The sequence below is a fragment of the Portunus trituberculatus genome, chromosome 27 (genome assembly GCF_017591435.1).
Source record: "Portunus trituberculatus isolate SZX2019 chromosome 27, ASM1759143v1, whole genome shotgun sequence".
Taxonomy (NCBI): domain Eukaryota; kingdom Metazoa; phylum Arthropoda; class Malacostraca; order Decapoda; family Portunidae; genus Portunus; species Portunus trituberculatus.
This window is the reverse complement of record NC_059281.1, coordinates 3,758,932-3,764,931: the sequence shown is the minus strand read 5'-3', so window position 1 is coordinate 3,764,931 and position 6,000 is coordinate 3,758,932. Positions and strand designations below refer to the sequence as shown.

At 41.0% G+C, this 6,000-nt stretch overlaps 1 protein-coding gene across 19 annotated transcripts in view; it reads left to right on the top strand.

Moving 5' to 3' along the window:
• Nucleotides 1-6,000, top strand: part of LOC123509580 (protein scribble homolog) — a 174,394-nt gene that overhangs the window by 148,317 nt on the left and 20,077 nt on the right. The gene's annotated exons all lie outside the window — the stretch shown is intronic.

Sequence of the window (6,000 nt, the reverse complement as noted above, 5' to 3'; positions counted from 1 at the left end):
CTGATGGTCTGTCCTTAATTATTGTTCTCATTTCTCTTCCTACCAAAAGTCTTCCATCCATTTTAGTAAACTGCCATGCACTCCTCCTACCATTTCAAGTTTCCAGATCAGTCTCCGTGTGGTACCTTATCAAAGGCCTTTTTTAAATCCAGATATATTCCATCAGCCCAACCATCTCTTTCCTGTATTACATCTATCACCCTCGAATAGTAACATATCAGGTTTGTCGTGCATGAACGCCCTTTTCTAAAACCAAATTGACACTCACAAAGTATGTCATTTTTCTCCAAGAAGTCTGTCCATCTATTCTTCACCACCCTCTCACACATCTTAGCTACCACACTTGTAAGTGACACTGGTCTATAGTTCAATGGGTCTCTCTTGTTACCTGATTTATAAATTGGGACAATGTTAGCTCTTTTCCAGTCTTGGGGCACTACACCTTCCCTTAATGAGGCATCAATTACTTCACAAACTTTTTCTGCCAGTTGCTCCCTGCATTCTCTTAAAATCCATCCTGATACCCCATCAGGTCCCACAGCTTTTCTCACTTCTAAACTCCCCATCATATTCTTGATCTCCTCCACAGTTACTTGAAACTCCTTCATAATCCCTTTCTGTTCCATTACCAGTGGTTTGTCAAAAGCAGTCTCCTTTGTGAATACCTTCCGAAAGCATCCATTCATAGCCTCTGCCATTTCCTGGGATCCTCACTGCATACTCCATTTACTTCTAAACTTTCAATACTTTCTCTATTTTTGATGTTGTTGTTCACATGTCTGTAAAAAGCCTTGGTTGGTCTTTACATTTATCAATTATATCCTTTTCTTGTTTCTTTCTTTCTTCTCTTCTAATCAACACATATTCATTTCTTGCTCTTTTGTAACTTTCCCACTGCTTAATCCGTCTTTTCCTTCTCCACCTCTTCCATGCATCCTCTTTTCTTGTTCTAGCCTTTTCACATCTATCGTTAAACCAGTCCTGCTTTCCAACTTCTCTATGTTGTCTTATTGGTACAAATTTTTCTCACCTTCTTTGTATATTTTTATAAATTCCTTCCACTTTTCATTTGCTCCCTTAGCACTGTTGAATTTCATCCAATTTGTCTCTTGAAAGAATTTCTTTAGGTTTCCAAAATCTGTCTTGGCATAATTCCATCTTCCCACTTTATATTCTTAATTTCTTCTAGATTTCTCTTCATCTATCACCTTGAACTCCAAAACTGCATGATCACTCTTTGCTAAAGGGCACTCCACCCTCATCTCCTCAATGACCATTGGCTCTGTACTAAAGACGATGCTCCCTCTCCTCCAAACCTAGTACAGGTGTCCCTCGGTTAACGATCGACTACTTAACGATATTTCGCTCATACGATCCCTCCAAATTAATCCCTATTTTTGGTTAACGATCGCCAAAATTCGTTAACGATCGGATTGACCATCGCAATCGCGATCGCAATCGCGATCGCAGCGCCCATCCACCCGCCTGCAGTAAACACACCACAGTCTTTCCCGCTGTTTTGATTGTGCAACAACAACTCTATCACGCCGCTCTAAACTTCTTTTTGTGCTTATTTGTGATCAAGTGAACTTAGTGATGGCTTCCAAGCGACCCAACGATTGTTCTCCACCAGATAAGGCTAAAAATCGAGAAAGAGCATTGGCCTTGATATTAAGTTGAACATTGTGACTCGTCATGAGGGTGGTGAAGGGTAAACTCTATTGCTCGTGCCCTTGGTTTATCTCAATCAACTGTATCAACAGTTCTCCAGAAAAAGTACAAGTGAAGCAGCAGGCCAACCAAGTCACAAACCTGCACAAACACACAACAACTCTAACAGGGAACCGATTATGGAAAAATTGGAACGTTTTGAGGCTATGGATTGAAGACCACACACAGCGCCGCATGCCTCTTTCTACCCAACTCTTACTACTAAGGCACTGAGCCTGTGGGAGGACCTGAAACCAGAATTCAACATAGGCGAGACAGTGTCCTTCAAGGCCAGTAAGGGTGGTTTGAACGTTTCAAACATCGTGAGTCTACACAACCTCAAGGTTAGTGGGAGGCAGTTCGGATCAACTCTGCAAACGCCTTCAAGCCTTTGCTTAAAGCGCATCGAGGAAGGAGGTTATTCAGCCAAGCAGGTTCTAAACTTTGACGAGACAGGCCTGTATTGGAAGAAGATGTCATCGAGAACGTTTATAGCAAAGGAGGAGAAGTCGGCACCAGGATTCAAGGCATCTAAAGACAGGTTAACATTATTGGTGGGGGAATCCTGGTGATCTTAAGCTTAAACCATGCCTTATTTACCATTCCCAAAACCCAAGAGCTCTGTCTGGCTATATTAAGGAATATTTGCCCGTAGTATGGAAGGCAAACAAAAGGGTGGATGACGACTGTTATCATGCAAAGTTACGTGACAGGATACCTCTCCAAATTCCTAAAAGAATATGCTGCCCAAAACAACATTGCTAACAGATTTCTCTTGCTGTGTGACAACGCCCCAGCCACCCAGAGAGCATGAATGACTCAGATAATATTGAGGTCATGTTTATGCCCCCAAACACAACTGCCCTCATCCAGCCGATGGACCAAGGAGTCATCGCTACTTTCAAGGCCTATTACCAGCGGCGCACCATGAAACAGCTGTTGGCCTGCATTGACACCCTGACAAGCCGACCATGAAACAATTTTGGAAGGATTATAACATTAAAAGGATCGACAACATCGACGAGTCATGGAAGGAGGTGTCCAAGTCGGCAATGAATGGATGTTCGCACTTGTGGCCTGAGTCGTGGAACGTAAACAGGAAGTCCCTGTCGATGTTACAGCAGTAAGGAAAGACATCGCTCATATCTCCCATAAGGCAGGCTTCAATGAGGTGGACGAGAATGACGTACAAGAACTGCTGGACAGTCATTCTGAGCCTCTCCAACGACACCTCATGGAGTTGGAGAAACAAATACTTTGGAGGAAATGGAGGAGGACAAGGAGCCTGAAAGAACCCTCTCCGTCAAGATTTTCGAGGAGATTTTTAATCATATTAACCAGGCCATACATCTTCTCCAGGAGAATGACCCCAACCCAAACCAAGTAATGGCGTGACTAATGCTATAGAAAATGACATGAAAGTGTATAAAGAACTATTTGAGGCAAAGAAAAGGATGGCAAAACAGACAGTCATCTCATCTTTCTTCAAACCACTCACCGCCCAAGCAACCCCATCCACATCCCAAGCAACCCCATCTACCGATCAAGCAACTCCATCCACCTCCCAAGCTACCCCATCCACCTCAAAAGCAATCCCATCTACTTCCATAGGAGTCATCTCGTCACTTCAAAGTTCGTCCTGCTACCTCGAAAAACTCCACCCACTTCCAAAACAACTCCATCCACCTCCAAAACAACTCCACCCACATCCAATCTATCCTTCACATCCACCGTAACCTTGAGTGACGATGAGGAGAGCCTGGATGACCCACCCCCACTGGAAAACGTATTCTCTCAAGAATTTGAAGGGTTTGAAGCAGCTGACCAGTTTTCTTCATGATGAGATTTAATCCTCCAAGGCTGTGTCCCTCGGGGCACAAAACAACACACTACGCATATCACATCCACTCTCAAGGTAAGTACTACCAATTCTAAAGGTGTAAATAACAACTAACAACATAGAAAGTGTCGTTTATTTACGCATCAAAAATACATGTATGTAGTTGATAATTTCAAATCCTCAGTTAGCATCTTTACTTAGCGATCTGTTTTGACGATGCTCTCTCCTCCAAACCTAGTATCTTCTTTGACCCACTGAGTTAACACATTTTCCATTGCCAGTGTCAATAGTGTATTTCCCCATGTTGTCTCTGATCCTTCCATTGACCAGTCCTCCCAACACACCTCTTTACAATTAAAATCTCCCATCATTATAGTTCGTTCACAGCCACCCAACATTTCTTCCAGACATGTTCCTGTATCACTTATCATTTCTTCATATTCCTGTACTGACCATGCATTTGTCTTAGGTGGTACGTACACCACTATGTAGTGCCTCTTTTTCCTTCATTAGTTTCTGCTCTGATCTTTAGCACTTCTGCCTTTCCCATACCTTCTTTCACTTGATCCACCTTTATATCTTTTTAACCAGCAACATCACTCCTCCTCCCATCTTACCTACTCTATTTCTTTTCCAAACATTATATTTCCTTCTCCAACCATCATCAGGTCTTCTCCCTCTCTCAGTTTTGTTTCAGTAAGACCCACAATATCTGGGTTCTTGTCCCTCAAGTAATCGTTGAGTTCTAAAATCCCGATATCACTCCATTTATGTTGGAATACATTACATTCCGCTCATACGTAAGTTTCTTTAGTCCTTTCTTGCTGTACTTTTCTGGGTTATGAACCACTTCCTCAGTCTCATATCCAAGATTCTCCAGAAAAACTCTTTCTTCTCCTCTTCTGTCCTCTCTTCATTTTTTTCAAAGCCTCCTTTCTCAACTCATTTAACATTTCTCTTTCCTTTTCACCGAGATCTCTTCTCAACCAAATCTTCCTTGTTGTTTCCTGCTGGGCTAGCCTCCATGACTTCTCCACCAATTCATCTACATCCTTTTGTGACTTAAGTTTGATTCTTATTGGCCTCATACCTTCTCCTGTGAACTTTCCAATTCTATGGAAGTCCTCTATTTCTTGTACTAGGTCTTTTCCTCCTCCTGCACCACATTAATGATATTATTTATCACCTTTTTATGTTTTTCTCTCTCCATTTTACTCGGTGTCTTATCCTCCTCCACACCAAATATCACCACACATCTCTTTTTGTCTACAGTTTCCCTCACCAATGTCTCATTTGACTTAATAACCTTCACCACTTTCTCAGCAATCTTCTCTTCTATGATCTGTTGATCTATAATTTCAGCAAGGCCCAAAGTTTTCTCCCCAGACTCTTTGATTTCCTTTTCCAGACTTGCAACTTTGTAATTTACCTCCTTTCTTTCCACTTCCTGACTTTTTTTCCATTCAGCCTGCTTCTCCATCACTTTTCCTAAAGATTCTCCACATTTTCGCAATTCACTTTAATTAACTTAACTTCCTCTTTCAGTACTTCATTTTCTTTCTTCATATCGGCACACTCTTTCATTACATTGTCATAACTCGTTTCCAGGCCCCCATACTTTTCAAACAGTTTTTCAATTTTACCTTCCAACTCCAGAATTTTCTTCACATAAACGCTCTTCTCCATTATTCCTTGAAATCCTGTGAAGTCTGATTCATCTTTCGAGTTCACTGCCGCCATGTTGCGCAGATGTAAACAAACCAGCTGATGGCTCAAACGTGTGTGTGTGTGTGTGTGTGTGTGTGTACTGACCATGGTATTACATCCAGGTAAAGAAATGCATAGCATGTCCCATGTGCTATCATTGAGCTTGTTTGCAGATTTTTTAAGTCTGCTTGATTCCTTTTATATATATTTTCCAGAGTTCTGTCTCTCTGTCTTTTTTTTTTTTTTTTTTTTTTTTTTTTTTTTTTTTTTTTTTTGTGATTCCATCTCATGAGTCCTTCTCAAGAGCATTTTCCCTGTCCCATTTCCCATCTCTTGAGAGCCTTATACACTGCATTTAGATCACTCTTTGTCCTTCATCTTGGGTTGGGAAATTCAATTTTGACACTCCTCATGCACTGAATCCATCAAGCTGGAGTCTTCATGAAAGCTGTTTCATATTTTATTTTAGGCTTCCTTTTTCTTGTTTATTTGTTGATCAGTGGTTTGATACATTTCAATATCATTCCCTCTCTTTAGATGGTGAATGCTATTTTTATGTTTCTCAGTAGATTGTGTGTTTCTCCTCTGATACGTCTTTTCCTGATTCTTTTTGTATAATTTACACTTTCCTTAATAGCTTAACATGATCAGTAAATGCATCAATTTAGATTACCATTGACTAAAGAACCTCTTTATTTGCAGATTAGATTGTCATAGAAAAGTCCAAGTTGTTTCTTTACATT